The sequence below is a fragment of the Idiotropiscis lumnitzeri genome, chromosome 16 (genome assembly GCF_059441095.1).
Source record: "Idiotropiscis lumnitzeri isolate Australia: NSW breed Sydney's pygmy pipehorse chromosome 16, RoL_Ilum_1.0, whole genome shotgun sequence".
Taxonomy (NCBI): Eukaryota; Metazoa; Chordata; class Actinopteri; order Syngnathiformes; family Syngnathidae; genus Idiotropiscis; species Idiotropiscis lumnitzeri.
Window position 1 is genome coordinate 17,548,432 of NC_142406.1, and position 18,918 is coordinate 17,567,349.

Here is an 18,918-nt window from a genome sequence, read left to right on the forward strand (position 1 = left end):
ATTTGAACGCTTTCCGCTCCAAATGCAGCCATAGATCGCGACTCAATTCTTCCGCTGCCGCTCGTTACGCGACCAACACGTTCATCGCTATCTTTTTCTCTGAATTTTCGGCCGCGGGACACTTCATCCGATTTGGACGGCGAAGCACAATGCCATTTTTTTTGGACTGCGAACTTGGATCATCTGTCCGATTTGAGGTAAGCTATGTTAAAATTGAATATTGTCCCGTCTTATTGCACACTTGGAGCGCTCACGAGAGGTGGTGTTGGGTACCGCTAAAAGTATTTTTAGAGATCTTGCGGATTTGATAACTGGCTAAAGTCATCTACAATGACGTATTTGCTGTCGTAAATACAACGCGATATCTTGACAGTTTACAAAATTTACATATTGAGATGTAAACCTCATTTGTTGATTTGTTTTTCTGCAGAACTAAAAATGATCACAAAGCAAGCAGGTGGTGTGAAGTCCTGGTCCAATTGTAAAGGCCAGACTGTGTCGAAATGTGCAACGTTCATCTGTGCCTTAACAAAAGCTTCTTTTGTAAATTCCTCAAATGAGCTGAGGTCACATGCTAACTGTCCCCACTGAAATTTCAGTCCAACTGAGTATGAGGAAAGGTAAGTGAACTTGTTTGTTGTTTGAGAATAATGGAGTAGTTGAAAAAAATATTTATTAAATGTTGGCATCAAGCTGCTAATTTACAGTTTACTATTTTTGGGAGTTTTATGAATTTGTCCATCTGGGTGAAGAGATTAGATGAGTGAAACGCACAAATGAAGTTAGGAGCAAGCCATTAACGGTGCATTTGTGTTTTGCAGGCTTGAAGAGGAGCAATTCCACATCAGGAGTCAAGCGGCATGCGAACGTTAACACATGTGAACAGGACGGGGAAGAGTGTTGAGCTCGGTGGCGTGCCTTGGTTGAATTTGGCTCTGGGTGCCGATTGTGTGCCGTGCTGGCGAGGTTGGATTGAAATGAGGGCAGGTGTCGAAAGTGTTTGGAGGGCTGATTGGAGTCAATTGTTCTTGCTTGAGATGGTCTTGAGTTGTGCCTTGTCTGGATCCAGACCAGTTTTTTTCTTGTGAGGGGATGGCAATTGAAAGCCAGAGTGTGCAGTGTAGGCTTTGTGGGTGGACTGCATCATTTTGACTAACACAAATAAGCACACAGACACCAGCGGTGTTTGTGAGATGTGGAGCCACCAGATTGGCTAAGGGGCATCAAGAGGATGTGGACCAGGGTAATGAGTTCGTGTTTTGAGGGGGCAAAAAGCAAGGTAAGAAAGTACGACGCCCACCACTAAATGAAGTATATATGGCCGAGAAGTCATTTGCTGATTTTTCTTGTTTGGGCTGAACGTCTCATCCTGGCAATGCGGCATGTTGAGTTTGATCATTCTGACAACAACACATCAGCATATGACTTGTCCATGACACACATTTTGTTTAGTCGGTGTTTTATTAACTGGTCACACTGTTGTACGTACTTGTTCCTTTCACTGCCCTCCCCGGTACTGATGACTTGCAGGTTGTTGGCGGGCGGCGGCGGAGCGTGATGGTCCGAGAGGCACCAAGAACCACCCGATGATGGTGAGAATTATTCATGCGCACAGTGTTGTGAGCGGCGCACAACTAATTGTACGTTTTGCAGGGTGGACGAAAGGACGGTGAGGGGAAACTAACAAAGTAGACGCTCCAATCAAGTCGGTGACACTCCACGACGTTGTGATGCTTCTGTACCGAGCGACCGTGACAAGATCAGAGATGAACCGCTTCCCCGGAAATGGAGTCTTGTTTTCGTTCACATTGTATAACAGCACATTGTGTGAAATGTTGGCCACTCAGCCTCCGTCCTTATTTTGCAGGGTGAAGAGGAAGCCGGTTGGGACAGGAGGCACCTTGAGAACCAGAACAGGATCAGAAGTACATGCATTTAAAAAAACAAAACAAAGGAACAATCCAAGTGGTCGTCAACAAAGTAATAGTCTGCATTCATGTGCTTGTTTTGCAGCGTGGAGGAGCTGAATGAAAGACTGGACAAAGCTAACAAAACACGTGACGTGTACATGAACAAGTGGCGCCCGACAACATTGTTGATTGTCGCAGGGCTCGGAGATTGACGGGCCGATGAAGAGGAACGCTTGCAGTCGTCCTCTGAAGACGCTCCAAGATGAACAGCTCGTTGGCTTTTGAGGCAAGTCTTGCGCAATCGAATGGATGACGACGCATGCGTGTTAAGATGAGTCTGTCCTTTCCGTAGCGTTCCCGCCGGACAGGAGGACCAGATGCTAAGGTGCGTATTTGGATAGCAAAGTGCCAACTGGACAGGGAGAGTATTTCTTTGTTGTTCTTGTCTCAGCTCTGTCACTTCCTCACTGGGTGTGCACTGACTGCATGATGGGGATTTTGGACTGGCCGAAGGGGCTGGCTGCAGCTACCATGAACAGCCCCCCCCCCCCCAATTTTTGTTTGCTGTGCAAATGGAAGTGTTAATCATTGAACTGTTTTCTTGTGCAATAAGTTTTAAGGTGGCATTGCAGTGGAAAGTGAGAGGCGCCAAGACGAACGAGACGAGGGTAAGAAATCCAACAGTGTCATATTTGCAACGTAACATTTGTTTGTGCTTCAGTGTTATGGCGGCACCGGACGAGTGCAACCGAGAGCAACTTGGACCGGCTTCATGAGTCCGTAGATAAAGTGTCCCGCTCACAACTCTGCTTTTCCTTTTTGCAGAGTTAAATGTGAACTATAAGTCGGCGGCTGAAAGAAAGTTGACAAACAAAAAATTAATGAAAAAAATGTGCCATATTGCCCAGATGTGCCGATTTTTCTTTCTTTTGTTTTTGGCTGAACAGCAGTGCTTCGTACTCGCCACCTTTCCTGTCCGGCTGAATTGCGGCTCACCTCATGTCGCAACCTACGACTCCTGGAACGCTTTGGTCGGCGGCATCCTTGACCGGGCGGAGATCACCAGCATAGATCCGCTGCGCACGTCTCACACGAGCGGCCATCAGGGAGCCAGCAGTTGACTTGAATCTTCACAAGACAAAGTGACGATCTTCAAAGTAAAAGTGTGCGTTCCTGTGCTTGTTTTGCAGGTTGGACGGGGGTCTCAAAACGCACGGCCGATGCATCAACAAAGTGGCGCAGGGCTCAGAGATGGATTCAAAGAGGAAAGATTGCAGCCGTACAATGAAGACGCTCTAAGATGAACAGCTTGTTGGCTTTTGAGGCGAGTGGTGCAAAATCAAATGGATGATGACACTTGTTAAGATGAGACTGTCTTTTCCGTAGCGGCCCCGGACGAGGAGGAGCAGATGCTACGGCGCTTGGAGAGCAAAGTGCCAACTGGACAGGGAGACTATTTCTTGTTTTTATCTTTGCTCTGTCACTAACTCACTGGGTGTGCACTGCCAACACTGACTGCATGATGGGAAGAAGTTGAGTTCGTATTTGCCCCTTCTTCCACTGTTTTTGCCCCCCTTCTTTGTAACAGGCTGGCAGCGGAGTGGGATGGCCCAAGTGGTGCTAAGAACCACTGGATGAGAGTCGTCATCGCACAATTAAGTGAGAAGTCCACAACTGAAAGTTTTGCAGGATGGGCACAGACATGAAATAAGATGGTGACATACAAGTCGATGTTTGTTGTTGCAGGTTGGAGAAGGAAGCGGTCGAGACAGGAGTCTCAGAACAGCGGCGGAAGTCATAAAATCGAATTGACGGGGCAGAAGAGGAGCCGGATGAAAGGGTGGACAAAGTTAAGAAAACGCATGCATGCAAATCCATCAACAAGTGGCACATGAACATTTTTGTTACAGGCCGTTTGTGGACAAGGAATGATCGCTCCCGTCAAGTGATGCTCAAAGGTCAGCAGCTTCCTGGCTCTTGAGGTAGATGACAGCATTCTTCTAACAACGCTTGGAGAGCAAAGCACCAACTGGACAGGGAAAGTATTTTTGTTGTTCTTATCTTTGCTCTGTCACTAACTCACTGGGTGTGCACTGCCAACACTGACTGCATGATGGGGAGAAGTCGAGTTCCTATTTGCCCCTTCTTCCACTGTTTTTGCCCCCCTTCTTTGTAACAGGCTGGCCCAAGTGGTGCTAAGAACCACTGGAAGAGAGTCGTCATCGCACAATTAAGTGAGAAGTCCACAACTGAAGGTTTTGCAGGATGGACAATGAGCCACATAGTATGAAAGACCCAGTGGGGGTAAGCAGCCAAGTGGAAACAGCCATGGAATAAGATGGTGACATACAAGTCAATGTTTGTTGTTGCAGGTTGGACGGGGGTCTCAAAACGCACAGCCGATGCATCAACAAAGTGGCGCAGGGCTCAGAGATGGATTCGAAGAGGAAAGATTGCAGCCGTACAATGAAGACGCTCTAAGATGAACAGCTTGTTGGCTTTTGAGGCGAGTGTTGCAAAATCAAATGGATGATGACACTTGTTAAAATGAGACTGTCTTTTCCGTAGCGGCCCCGGATGAGGAGGAGCAGATGCTACAGCGCTTGGAGAGCAAAGTGCCAACTGGACAGGGAGACTATTTCTTTGTTGTTATCTTTGGTCCATCACTAACTCACTGGGTGTGCACTGCCAACACTGACTGCATGATGGGGAGAAGTTGACTTCCTATTTGCCCCTTCTTCCACTGTTTTTGCCCCCCTTTCTTGTAACAGGCTGGCAGCGGAGCGGGATGGCCCAAGTGGTGCTAAGAACCACTGGAAGAGAGTCGTCATCGCACAATTAAGTGAGAAGTCCGCAACTGAAAGTTTTGCAGGATGGGCACAGCCATGAAATAAGATGGTGACATACAAGTCAATGTTTGTTGTTGCAGGTTGGACGGGGGTCTCAAAACGCACGGCCGATGCATCAACAAAGTGGCGCAGGGCTCAGAGATGGATTCAAAGAGGAAAGATTGCAGCCGTACAATGAAGACGCTCTAAGATGAACAGCTTGTTGGCTTTTGAGGCGAGTGTTGCGAAATCAAATGGATGATGACACTTGTTAAGATGAGACTGTCTTTTCCGTAGCGGCCCCGGACGAGGAGGAGCAGATGCTACGGCGCTTGGAGAGCAAAGTGCCAACTGGACAGGGAGACTATTTCTTGTTTTTATCTTTGCTCTGTCACTAACTCACTGGGTGTGCACTGCCAACACTGACTGCATGACGGGGAGAAGTCGAGTTCCTATTTGCCCCTTCTTCCACTGTTTTTGCCCCCCCCCCCCCCCCCCCCTTTTCTTGTAACAGGCTGGCAGCAGTGCGGGATGGCCCAAGTGGTGCTAAGAACCACTGGACGAGAGTCGTCATCGCACAATTAAGTGAGAAGTCCACAACTGAAAGTTTTGCAGGATGGGCACAGACATGAAATAAGATGGTGACATACAAGTCGATGTTTGTTGTTGCAGGTTGGAGAAGGAAGCGGTCGAGACGGGAGTCTCAGAACAGCGGCGGAAGTCATAAATTCGAATTGACAGGGCAGAAGAGGAGCCGGATGAAAGGCTGGACAAAGTTAAGAAAACGCATGCATGCAAATCCATCAACAAGTGGCACATGAACATTTTTGTTACAGGCCGTTTGTGGACGAGGAATAATCGCTCCCGTCAAGTGATGCTCCAAGGTCAGCAGCTTCCAGCGTTCTGGAGAGCAAAGTGCCAAGTGGACAGGGAGAGTATTTCTTTGTTGTTATCTTTGGTCTATCACTAACTCACTGGGTGTGCACTGCCAACACTGACTGCATGATGGCCATTTTGGACTGAGTTGTGCATGAAGGCAATGCTTCATTTGAGGCAAATGTGGTCTGATATATTGTTTTGAGATTTTATTTTTTTAAGTGAATTGTCAAACTTCCTTTTTGTATGCTCCATATGTGCGTTTGTACATGAATTAAAATTGTCAAGTGATTTCAAGTGGTCTATTTGAACTTGTGAGTGGCAGTATATGCATGTTTTTGAAAAATGACAAGTGTAGAATGGCATTTCCCCCAAACATTCAAAGGGTGACTTTAAACATGCTTTCAAACTTTAAAACTCGACTAACAATGTTGATAAACATGCAACAGGTTCGGCATTCGTAGAAAGCAGAAGTTAAATTTTTCATGTAGATAAAAGTAATGGAGGGCAAGTAGTTAAATGTCAATTCTCCTAACATTAAAAGTGGTACATATATAAAACTTGTATAGTAAAACAAGATGAGTGAAGCTTTGAACAAACATTGCGAGACAGCCAATCATACGAACAAGGTGGGCAAAATCCTGCCTTCTGTTAGCTGGCCAGGTTAGCATTGAGCTCATGCATGACTTGAAATTCCACACAGGCAAAGTAAGGGAATAATGTCCCACGTAGTTTGAATTTGGTGTTTTAGCCGTTTCATTTTTTACATTTGTCTTTATAATACTGGGCCTGTTTTATTTAATTGTCATTAGAATGTATCTAATAATCAGATACCCTTATACCATATATTTGATAATTGGTTTATTTTTTTAATTGAATGTGATATTGTTTTGTTTCATTAATTCAATAAAGTTTAAAAAAAGAAAAAACAATCTCTGCCTATTCATTCGATAGTTTTTTTAAAGTCACGTGTCCATGTTCAAAATTTAAACGTCAACTTGTTTGTCTCAGTGCTTCTTCACGCATGTACGCCCCTCCCCCTTATGCACATGTTATTTCTTGAGACAACTGAGCATTAACTCTAAACTTGACCTTTTCCTCATTGCAATGTTACTCGTTATCCTTAGGTCTTTAAACGTAGAGAAAGGGTGATAAAAGTTTGTTTTCGTCCAAGATGCAGCATAATCGCGTGCATGAAATTTGTCCCTCGAGGCTTCCATAGTTGAGGCGTCACCTTAGGCGCGAGCTGAATTTTCGTTCTTTCTCCTGCGGACCTTCGAAAGGTAAGCACCTCTCTGCGCTGATGCTTTTTAGTTAAATGGCTAGCTTATTTGTATTGTGGTGGAATTGTTTCATGCTGTTAATATGATGTGTGTTGCTGCTGGGTTGAACTTTAATGCTCGTTTTGACGGCTGATGCTTGAGCTCCGGTGTAGTTTTTTTTTTTAACCTCCTTGTAAGATTGTTGCTCCTTGCGTTGCTGTCCACGGTTGGTTTTCTGTGCTTTGGGGCTTCGTGGTGGCTGAGGTAAAACCGGATTTAATGCCGCGCTGAGCGCGAGTAAATTGCTGGGGCCTCGGAGTCACCGAGCTAACTGCTAAATCGGAGTTTAATGGCGCCCTTTTTATTTAATGTTTTATTTGCCTCCCCTGCAATGTAGTTGTCACTTATGATGTCCACGATTGTTTACTCTGCATTGTGGCGGCTGGGCTAACTGCTAAAACCGGTTAAAATGGCGGGTTCAGCTTGTGTTAATTTGCGGGGGCCATTTAGCTACTGAGCTAACGGCTAAGATTAGAATTAATGGCACGCTGAGCGCGAGTGAATTGGTGGTGCCTAGGAGTCCCCGAGCTGACTGCTAAAACCGGATTTAATGCCGCGCTGAGCGGGCGTAAATTGCTGGGGATAAGAGTCACCGAGCTAACTGCTAAAACGGGGTTATATGGCATGCTTTTTAATTTTTTTATTTGCCTCGCCTGCAATGTAGTTGTAACTTATGATGTCGTCCATGGTTGTTTTCGCTGCTTTGTGGCTTTGTAATGGCTGGGCTAACTGCTAAAAACGGTTTAAAATGGCGGGCTCAGCGTGTGTTAATTGCGGGGCCTTTTAGCTACTGAGCTAACGGCTAAGATTGGAATTAATGGCGCGCTGAACGCGAGTAAATGGCGGGCGGGGCCAAAGTAGCTTCTGAGCAAACTGCCAACTTTGAGCAAATGACACGCTGAGCGCAAGGAAAAGGCGGGAGCCTTGTTCCGCTGTGATTGGTCCAGTTTGAACAAGTTATGGTGTTTGAGTCCCTGTGATTGGCCTAGTTTGAAATGCGTCATGTGGTGTGCTGTTCAAGCCCTGTGATTGGCCTAGTTTGAAACGCGTCATGAGGTGTGCTGTATTGACCCATGTGATCGGCCTCGTTTGAAATGCGTCATAAGGCTGGCTGGTTGAACACCCCCCCCCCCCCTTTTTTTTTTTTCCTGAACACTGATTCATTTTAAATGCATCATGCTATATTGCTGTCCCATGTATATCATACTTGATTGTTTTATCACACATGTACTGCTGTTTTTAATCAGTTTTCAACCTTACGCTGCACAATGAGTGTTTTTATTCCTGTTAAGCACATCCACTTTTTTTTAAACATTGTTCCACTTGGCATTGTGGACTCTTTGGCATTGGCTGTATTGTGGAATTTTTGGCATTGTGGAATTTCTTGCATTGTGGAATTTTTGGCACTGTGGACTTGTTAGGGGTTGGGGTTTTAGGGTTAGGGGTAAGGGTTTCGGGCACAGGTGTCAAACTCAAGGCCCGGGGGCCAGATCCGGCCCGCCACATCATTTAGTGAGGCCCGCCAAGACAAAACATGCACGACTACGTTTCTTGTCAAAATACCAAATGTTTTCTTTGTGACTAACCACACTGTTAAAATGAATTGAATGGTAGTTAAACAAACAACATTTTCCTGGATTCAGATTTTTAAAACTCATTAGCCATCACTTTGTTGTGTATATGTAATAATAATATGATAAACTATGATGTGGCCCACGAGAAAGATGAGTTTGACACCCCTGGTTTAGGGTTAGTGGTTGGGATTTAGGGCTTTAAGGGTTGGGGGCTTTAAAGCTTGGGGGCTTTAAAGGTTGGGGGCTGGGGGGTTTAAGGGTTTAGGGCAGCGGTCGGGAACCTTTTTGACCTGGAGACTGTTGGAATTTATCTTGAAATCAATGTTAGAATTTAATTTTAAACCAATGCAAACTCAAATTAATAATCTGACTCCAATTTGTGACTTTACCCAACTCTCACTCATCCAACAATATGCGCGCTCGTTCTGCAATAGAAAGGTATCAGGAAGCCGGCATTTTCACACACGAGTGGATTTATTCCTAACACACAAATCTACAACTTGAGTTTGGGTCCCTCTCAATACAGCTCTCTCTGTCTTCGCTGTTCAGCATTAATTTATAGACACAATATGCAAATGACACAGAGACAAAGGCATCCTGGCATGATTCTATTGGCTATGTGTATGCTGCAGTTAACTTTAGCTTGCTTCTCTTGGTCTTTCTTCAAGTGGTGGCCCCTCCTGCTTGTGGCTGAAGGGTCCAGTTTCTTGTGCATCCCTTCCCCCTCGAGGTATCTGTCTGCGCCAGGCACCGACCTAAAACCTCCCAAACCTCACATTCTTTCACTTTCTTTTTCCAACTTCACCAGCCACACACACAGCATTCCACAGAATAACAGTGACACAAGATGCAGGACATCGAATAAAATTAGCCAGGTTTAAACTCTTCCACTCCTTTAAGACCCATAAAACCAAACTATTTCTAGATATATATTTTTTGAGAGCCATATAGTATTTTAAACATATAATAATAATAATAATAATAATAATAAAAGGTTTACTTTTAATGCGACTTCTGGTGCTGCATGTTTTTTTTTTATGTCCTTAATTTGTGTTTCCTCGACTTGATTCGCCATCATGATGCTCCGATCGTGAACCGTTCTTGCTGACAGTGGCATGTCTCTTATTTTTTTGATTATCTTGGCTTTATTTGGAAAGTCATCAAAAAGTTCATTGGCCACATCAAGCATAAATGTTTTGGCATATTCGCCATCTGTGAACGGCTTTCCACTCTTCACTATTGCCAAAGCACCCGCAAAGCTAGCGGAATTACCGTCACCTTGCGTGGTCCAGACACGCAGTTGCTGCTGGCTCGTCTGCACTTTCAGTTGCAGCTCTTCGCATGCCTTTTTCCTGCTGTCCCCCGGTGGATATTTCAATGCAAAAGAAGCATGACGCGTATCGAAGTGCCGCTTTATATTTGAGCGTTTCATTGATGCAATTTTGTCATTTCATATTCGACATACTGCGGATCCTGCTCTCTCCACAAATGCAAATTCCTCTGTCCACGCAGCCTGGAATGCACGGTAATCATCTTTTCTGTTACAAGGGTTGAGCGGGTTGAAGGGTTGAAATTTTTATCTCTGATAAAAATAATTTCCGTACATTGACAATGACCCGTGACGTACTTGCGATCGATTGGTTCCCGACCTGATCCTCGGGTCACCGGCGGATTGCAAGTGCCGCAACCCACCCCTGACTTTTAAAATGCATCTTTAAAACTAATTTTAAATTACTTAATATTATTAAGATTATCACTAGTATTTTAAAACCAGTTCCAAAATATATATATATATTTTAATTTAATTTAATTTTTTTTTTGGGCCCCCTCAACTCCAAACTGTCTGGGAGCCATATGACGTCTCCGGAAGAGCCATAGGTTCCCGACCGCTGGTTTAGGGTTAGGGTTTTATCACACATGTGTTTCACTCTGTCCTGTTTCTCATACAGAGTGGACGATTAAAGCATTGACTTGCTTACTTCACTTTTATTAACTTCTTAACTTGTGCAGTACAGTACGTTACTTCAGTCAGTTGACTTAGGGAAAACGTCACTTCCTCTTTTTCTCGTCCGTCCCTGTAATCGGCCCCTAAGCAACATAACATAACTAACAATAATATTGTTACATCTTTTCTTTTTTTAATTTGAAGCACTTCCTTGCGATGTAAACGTTGCACACACATTTTCATGCAGATTATGTATTCATACTAGAAAATATGCCTAACATAACTTTGTCAACATAAAGCGTCACTTTCAGTGCATTATTTGTAAATTAACCCAAACTATATTAACAAATTCCAATCCTTCAAATAAATATAACATCTTCTTTCTATTATGTTGGCTCCAAAACATTATGTAAAACATCTTGTCAGTATTATCCAACCCCCCAACCAGCAAACAAATTATACCTTGACATTTACAGTTTTTTTTTTTTCCTAACCTAAATATCGAAAACCTCTTTTCCTTTTTTTTTTTTTTTTTTTCCAACATAAATATCCCAAATCTTCTGTCTTCACTGCGTGTAGTCCTCCAAATATCTAGGCTTAAACACCTGACGACCTGATCTGGTGACAACTTTGGTTTGGTCCCTGGTGCCACACTGCTGGGTTGCATCCACACAGTCTGAAGTCCCCTGAGTCCCACTCCTCGTTGACGTGACAGATCCTGTATCATGGTCTCGTCTAAGATGTCGTCGATTCCTCCTCACAACTCCTCCTGAGTCCAGCTTCACCTCATAAGATCTGTGATCCACCGGTCCTACTACTCGTGCAGGTCTCCAGACGCCACGAAGATCGAAAGGCTGGACCCTCACCTTGTCTCCATTTTTCAGGGCATCCAAATTTTTAGCGGTGCGGTCGTAATATTTTCCTTGACGGTGTTGGTTGTGTCTAATTCCTTGCACATTGTTATGCAGCTCCGGTTCTAGCAGAGCATCTCTTGTAGGGAGCAGTGTCCTCGTCCTCCTGTTTAGCAGTCTCTGCGCAGGGCTAGTTGCAAGACCTTGGCTCGGTGTGTTGCGATGGTCCAATATTGCCAGATAAGGGTCCCGTCTAGCCATTGCAGCTTTCTTCATGAGACATTTGGCTGTTTTTACTGCAGACTCTGCCTTTCCATTGCTCTGGGCGTAACCAGGTGATGATGTTCTGTGTGTGAATTCCCATGCCTGGCTAAACCGTCTAAACTCTTGGGAGGTATATTGTGGGCCATTATCTGATACCACAATATCCGGAATCCCTTGTCGTGCGAAATGTGCTTTGAGTTTTCGTATAACGGTGGCGCTTGTAGTGTCTGGAAGATAATCTACTTCCCAGAAGTTGGAATAATAATCCACAGTTATTAAGTACTCCTTTCACATCAAAAGGTCTCGGCATCTCCCTGATGGCTCGCACTTTCTCTGGGTCTACACACAGTCCCTCAGCTGTCAGTAGGTGTCCTATAGAAGGTACTTTTGTTTGTCGCAGCTTGAATTTGTCCTTGTTTAGTTTTATGTTTTTCTCTGTGCACCTCAGTAAGAAGCGTCTCAGTTTCACATCATGGTCTCGGATAGCTTCCTCCTGGGTTGTCCCTTCTCCTGTAATTAATATATCATCAGCAATGATGTACGTTCCAGGTAGGTTTTCCAGTGCATGTGTGAGTTTCCTTTGAAAGATCTCTGGCGCTGGGCTTATGCCCATTGGCATCCTGAGCCACCTAAAGCGTCCAACTGGGGTTGAGAAGGTTGTGAGATAACTTGACTCCTCCTCAAGTTTAATGTGCCAAAATCCATGTTTTACCTCACAAACGGTGAATACTTTTGCATTTGCAAGTTCTGGCAAGATGTCATCTATTGTTGGGAGTGGAAAATGGCTCAGTTTAAGTGCTCGATTCAACGGTTTGGGGTCAATGCAGATCCTCAACTTCCCACTCGGTTTTCTCAATGACACCATGCTACTAATCCAGTCTGTACTTCGTTCCACGGGTGCAATGATTTCTCTTTTTACCAGTTCCTTTAGTTCCTCCTTGAGCGGTACCATCATTGAAACTGGCACTCTGCGCTTTGGCAATTTTACTGGTGGTATACTATTATCTATTTCAATCTTGTATTCTCCTTCCATACAGCCATCACCAGTAAAAACAGTAGAAAATTCTGTTTCTATTATTTCCATCGTCAATATTTTGTTGCAAAGTTCATCTTTTGCGACAGACATCACTTCTTTTGTTACTATGCTGTCCACTGTCATGATGTTCTCATATTGAACCTTTATCAGCTTCATGTCTTCACTTGCCTTTCTGCCCAAAATTGGAACACCTCCTTCCATGTTCACAACTTGAAACAGCACTCGGTAGAGTTTGTTATTCCTCGGGTTCCTTACTTTGACTCGACACTGGCCCAATGTACTCATTTTTGTTTTATTGTACATTACCAGTACCTTGTCAGAATGTTCCAGCTTTACATCTGGGTTTAGGTGATGCACAGGAATGACATTACAGCTCGCTCCACAGTCTATTTGAAATTTAACTTGTGTAGTGTCAATTAGCATACCAGCAAAGAGTTGTTTTTCTGGAGTATGTCTGTCTCCAATTTGGTTCACGTTCTCTTTTGTCTCAACGATGTGGGTTATCATCATAATATCTTCATATTCTTCTTTATCTTGCTCTTGAATTGCATTCACAGCTCTATCATTTTTACCATGTGCATTTTTTGTCTTACACATAGCAGCAAAATGATTATCCTTCCCACATTTTTTACACTTTTTTCCAAAAGCAGGGCACTTCTTCTTATTCCACTCATGCTTCTTGCCACAAAACTTACAGCAAACATCACCTCTGCTTGCTTTTTCTTGTTTGAGTAGATGCACTTCCTCCTCTGACTGCCCTTGCAGTGTTTTACAATTTTCTCGTGACAACTCTGTTGCTCGACAAATCTTCATGCATTTTTCTAATGTCAGATTGTCTTCTCTCAGCAGTCTTTCCCTCAGCCCATTGTCGTTTGTGCCACACACTATTCTATCTTTTATCAATGAGTCTCTCAACTGCTCAAAATTGCAGGTGCTGGCCAAAACTCTCAATTCAGTAACGTACTTGTCCACATTTTCGCCCGGTGTTTGATCTCTCATGAAGAATCTGTATCTCTCCACAGTCTCGTTTAACTTAGGGTTACAATGTTCGTCGAATTTCCTCATCATCTCCCTCACGGTAGTTCTTGCCGACACATCATCCATCAACAACGTGTTCAACAGTTCTCTACCTTCTTCGCCGATGAGGTAATGTCAGGTTTAAAAGGTCCTGACGCCTTCATTAGACTGAATTAAATGCAGAGAACCAGAGGAATAACCAGGGAAGGTTTTGTCTTTTCTCCATCGCGATGGGAGGAGAAGCCAGGAAGTGAAGTAGACGTCTTGCCAGTTCACTCTCCCGCACTCTCACTGACTTCTTCGCCCATCCCTCTGGACTTTATTCAGAGAAAAACGAAACCTATGGAAAGTGAAACTTAAAACAAGCGTGTGGGTGTGCGCATGTGTGCTGAAGCAATGATGTGCGTGTCCATGAGTGTGTGTGTAATTATCATTGATACAAATAGTGTTTTAAAAACATGATTAAAAATACACAAACTATTTACATACTCTCACATTTCCCCCCTGTTTGTCGGATTTAAATCATGTCCATACGGCTTTAAGATGAGTCATCAAGGAATAAAACATATAAAAATACATTTCAATGTGCCTAGTGAAAAATAACAAAACTGTCTCCACGCAGAGCTTGTCTCTGGGGGACTCGATGCAGGCCCCTTGCCTCGCTGTAGGAGGAGACAGCCGTCTTTACCTCCCGGATCTTCGCGTGTGGTGTATGTGTATGCATGTGTGGGGCTTGGGCGACAAGTCCATATTCATTTTACGTTTCAGTGTCCAGTTCGAGTTTCTCATACTCAACATCAATCAGATTGTAATGTTACTTTTGGGCAACAAACATGCAATTAATCATCATTTTTGTCATAAAAATAATGCAACAAAAACAGACTACACATAACAAAAAATGAAAACCATAATTATCCCGATATATATTGTCTTTCAAATTCTTCATAGTGGTCATAACATCAATAATTGTTTCATTTTTAAAACTTTAAATGCAATTATGTTCTTCAATCAAGGTTCAAATTTCTTTATGTACGTCATTAATTTCCAAACCATATCTAATCTTTTTATTCTGTGGCTTCAACATTCGTATCTGTGGCTGGTGGTGTGGTTCTGATGTGCGTGTGGTCAGAGATTGTGACTCGGGGAGGGATTCGCGTTGCTAGGCCTTTAGCTGGAAACCGGTGAAGCTTGTACTGCAACTGGTGGATCCAGCTGCCACGCCCCGCGACCTTTGCAGCGTCGGGGTTAGGGTTAGGGTTAGGGTTAGGGTTAGGGTTAGGGTTAGGGTTAGGGTTAGGGTTAGGGTTAGGGTTAGGGTTAGGGTTAGGGTTAGGGTTAGGGTTAGGGTTAGGGTTAGGGTTAGGGTTAGGGTTAGGGTTAGGGTTAGGGTTAGGGTTAGGGTTAGGGTTAGGGTTAGGGTTAGGGTTAGGGTTAGGGTTAGGGTTAGGGTTAGGGTTAGGGTTAGGGTTAGGGTTAGGGTTAGGGTTAGGGTTAGGGTTAGGGTTAGGGTTAGGGTTAGGGTTAGGGTTTAGGGTTAGGGTTAGGGTTAGGGTTAGGGTTAGGGTTAGGGTTAGGGTTAGGGTTAGGGTTAGGGTTAGGGTTAGGGTTAGGGTTAGGGTTGGTTAGGGGTTAGGGTTGGTTAGGGGTTAGGGTTAGGGTTAGGGTTAGGGTTAGGGTTAGGGTTAGGGTTAGGGTTAGGGTTAGGGTTAGGGTTAGGGTTAGGGTTAGGGTTAGGGTTAGGGTTAGGGTTAGGGTTAGGGTTAGGGTTAGGGTTAGGGTTAGGGTTAGGGTTAGGGTTAGGGTTAGGGTTAGGGTTAGGGTTAGGGTTAGGGTTAGGGTTAGGGTTAGGGTTAGGGTTAGGGTTAGGGTTAGGGTTAGGGTTAGGGTTAGGGTTAGGGTTAGGGTTAGGGTTAGGGTTAGGGTTAGGGTTAGGGTTAGGGTTAGGGTTAGGGTTAGGGTTAGGGTTAGGGTTAGGGTTAGGGTTAGGGTTAGGGTTAGGGTTAGGGTTAGGGTTAGGGTTAGGGTTAGGGTTAGGGTTAGGGTTAGGGTTAGGGTTAGGGTTAGGGTTAGGGTTAGGGTTAGGGTTAGGGTTAGGGTTAGGGTTAGGGTTAGGGTTAGGGTTAGGGTTAGGGTTAGGGTTAGGGTTAGGGTTAGGGTTAGGGTTAGGGTTAGGGTTAGGGTTAGGGTTAGGGTTAGGGTTAGGGTTAGGGTTAGGGTTAGGGTTAGGGTTAGGGTTAGGGTTAGGGTTAGGGTTAGGGTTAGGGTTAGGGTTAGGGTTAGGGTTAGGGTTAGGGTTAGGGTTAGGGTTAGGGTTAGGGTTAGGGTTAGGGTTAGGGTTAGGGTTAGGGTTAGGGTTAGGGTTAGGGTTAGGGTTAGGGTTAGGGTTAGGGTTAGGGTTAGGGTTAGGGTTAGGGTTAGGGTTAGGGTTAGGGTTAGGGTTAGGGTTAGGGTTAGGGTTAGGGTTAGGGTTAGGGTTAGGGTTAGGGTTAGGGTTAGGGTTAGGGTTAGGGTTAGGGTTAGGGTTAGGGTTAGGGTTAGGGTTAGGGTTAGGGTTAGGGTTAGGGTTAGGGTTAGGGTTAGGGTTAGGGTTAGGGTTAGGGTTAGGGTTAGGGTTAGGGTTAGGGTTAGGGTTAGGGTTAGGGTTAGGGTTAGGGTTAGGGTTAGGGTTAGGGTTAGGGTTAGGGTTAGGGTTAGGGTTAGGGTTAGGGTTAGGGTTAGGGTTAGGGTTAGGGTTAGGGTTAGGGTTAGGGTTAGGGTTAGGGTTAGGGTTAGGGTTAGGGTTAGGGTTAGGGTTAGGGTTAGGGTTAGGGTTAGGGTTAGGGTTAGGGTTAGGGTTAGGGTTAGGGTTAGGGTTAGGGTTAGGGTTAGGGTTAGGGTTAGGGTTAGGGTTAGGGTTAGGGTTAGGGTTAGGGTTAGGGTTAGGGTTAGGGTTAGGGTTAGGGTTAGGGTTAGGGTTAGGGTTAGGGTTAGGGTTAGGGTTAGGGTTAGGGTTAGGGTTAGGGTTAGGGTTAGGGTTAGGGTTAGGGTTAGGGTTAGGGTTAGGGTTAGGGTTAGGGTTAGGGTTAGGGTTAGGGTTAGGGTTAGGGTTAGGGTTAGGGTTAGGGTTAGGGTTAGGGTTAGGGTTAGGGTTAGGGTTAGGGTTAGGGTTAGGGTTAGGGTTAGGGTTAGGGTTAGGGTTAGGGTTAGGGTTAGGGTTAGGGTTAGGGTTAGGGTTAGGGTTAGGGTTAGGGTTAGGGTTAGGGTTAGGGTTAGGGTTAGGGTTAGGGTTAGGGTTAGGGTTAGGGTTAGGGTTAGGGTTAGGGTTAGGGTTAGGGTTAGGGTTAGGGTTAGGGTTAGGGTTAGGGTTAGGGTTAGGGTTAGGGTTAGGGTTAGGGTTAGGGTTAGGGTTAGGGTTAGGGTTAGGGTTAGGGTTAGGGTTAGGGTTAGGGTTAGGGTTAGGGTTAGGGTTAGGGTTAGGGTTAGGGTTAGGGTTAGGGTTAGGGTTAGGGTTAGGGTTAGGGTTAGGGTTAGGGTTAGGGTTAGGGTTAGGGTTAGGGTTAGGGTTAGGGTTAGGGTTAGGGTTAGGGTTAGGGTTAGGGTTAGGGTTAGGGTTAGGGTTAGGGTTAGGGTTAGGGTTAGGGTTAGGGTTAGGGTTAGGGTTAGGGTTAGGGTTAGGGTTAGGGTTAGGGTTAGGGTTAGGGTTAGGGTTAGGGTTAGGGTTAGGGTTAGGGTTAGGGTTAGGGTTAGGGTTAGGGTTAGGGTTAGGGTTAGGGTTAGGGTTAGGGTTAGGGTTAGGGTTAGGGTTAGGGTTAGGGTTAGGGTTAGGGTTAGGGTTAGGGTTAGGGTTAGGGTTAGGGTTAGGGTTAGGGTTAGGGTTAGGGTTAGGGTTAGGGTTAGGGTTAGGGTTAGGGTTAGGGTTAGGGTTAGGGTTAGGGTTAGGGTTAGGGTTAGGGTTAGGGTTAGGGTTAGGGTTAGGGTTAGGGTTAGGGTTAGGGTTAGGGTTAGGGTTAGGGTTAGGGTTAGGGTTAGGGTTAGGGTTAGGGTTAGGGTTAGGGTTAGGGTTAGGGTTAGGGTTAGGGTTAGGGTTAGGGTTAGGGTTAGGGTTAGGGTTAGGGTTAGGGTTAGGGTTAGGGTTAGGGTTAGGGTTAGGGTTAGGGTTAGGGTTAGGGTTAGGGTTAGGGTTAGGGTTAGGGTTAGGGTTAGGGTTAGGGTTAGGGTTAGGGTTAGGGTTAGGGTTAGGGTTAGGGTTAGGGTTAGGGTTAGGGTTAGGGTTAGGGTTAGGGTTAGGGTTAGGGTTAGGGTTAGGGTTAGGGTTAGGGTTAGGGTTAGGGTTAGGGTTAGGGTTAGGGTTAGGGTTAGGGTTAGGGTTAGGGTTAGGGTTAGGGTTAGGGTTAGGGTTAGGGTTAGGGTTAGGGTTAGGGTTAGGGTTAGGGTTAGGGTTAGGGTTAGGGTTAGGGTTAGGGTTAGGGTTAGGGTTAGGGTTAGGGTTAGGGTTAGGGTTAGGGTTAGGGTTAGGGTTAGGGTTAGGGTTAGGGTTAGGGTTAGGGTTAGGGTTAGGGTTAGGGTTAGGGTTAGGGTTAGGGTTAGGGTTAGGGTTAGGGTTAGGGTTAGGGTTAGGGTTAGGGTTAGGGTTAGGGTTAGGGTTAGGGTTAGGGTTAGGGTTAGGGTTAGGGTTAGGGTTAGGGTTAGGGTTAGGGTTAGGGTTAGGGTTAGGGTTAGGGTTAGGGTTAGGGTTAGGGTTAGGGTTAGGGTTAGGGTTAGGGTTAGGGTTAGGGTTAGGGTTAGGGTTAGGGTTAGGGTTAGGGTTAGGGTTAGGGTTAGGGTTAGGGTTAGGGTTAGGGTTAGGGTTAGGGTTAGGGTTAGGGTTAGGGTTAGGGTTAGGGTTAGGGTTAGGGTTAGGGTTAGGGTTAGGGTTAGGGTTAGGGTTAGGGTTAGGGTTAGGGTTAGGGTTAGGGTTAGGGTTAGGGTTAGGGTTAGGGTTAGGGTTAGGGTTAGGGTTAGGGTTAGGGTTAGGGTTAGGGTTAGGGTTAGGGTTAGGGTTAGGGTTAGGGTTAGGGTTAGGGTTAGGGTTAGGGTTAGGGTTAGGGTTAGGGTTAGGGTTAGGGTTAGGGTTAGGGTTAGGGTTAGGGTTAGGGTTAGGGTTAGGGTTAGGGTTAGGGTTAGGGTTAGGGTTAGGGTTAGGGTTAGGGTTAGGGTTAGGGTTAGGGTTAGGGTTAGGGTTAGGGTTAGGGTTAGGGTTAGGGTTAGGGTTAGGGTTAGGGTTAGGGTTAGGGTTAGGGTTAGGGTTAGGGTTAGGGTTAGGGTTAGGGTTAGGGT

General features: G+C 45.2%; 2 long non-coding RNA genes across 3 annotated transcripts; both read left to right on the forward strand.

Annotated features, from left to right (window-relative positions):
- The first annotated feature begins 455 nt into the window (after positions 1-455).
- Positions 456-2,175, forward strand: LOC148321976 (uncharacterized). The gene is made up of 4 exons (XR_015846962.1): positions 456-620; positions 822-1,592; positions 1,654-1,925; positions 2,014-2,175. It is a non-coding gene; the product is annotated as an uncharacterized LOC148321976 (long non-coding RNA).
- Positions 2,176-4,540: 2,365 nt separating this feature from the next.
- LOC148321977 (uncharacterized) lies at positions 4,541-5,905 on the forward strand. Of its 2 annotated transcripts, none has more exons than XR_015846964.1 (2): positions 4,541-4,752; positions 5,411-5,905. It is a non-coding gene; the product is annotated as an uncharacterized LOC148321977 (long non-coding RNA). The 2 variants fall into 2 exon arrangements; XR_015846963.1 differs by lacking the exon at positions 4,541-4,752 and adding an exon at positions 4,852-5,323.
- The last annotated feature ends 13,013 nt before the right edge of the window (positions 5,906-18,918 follow it).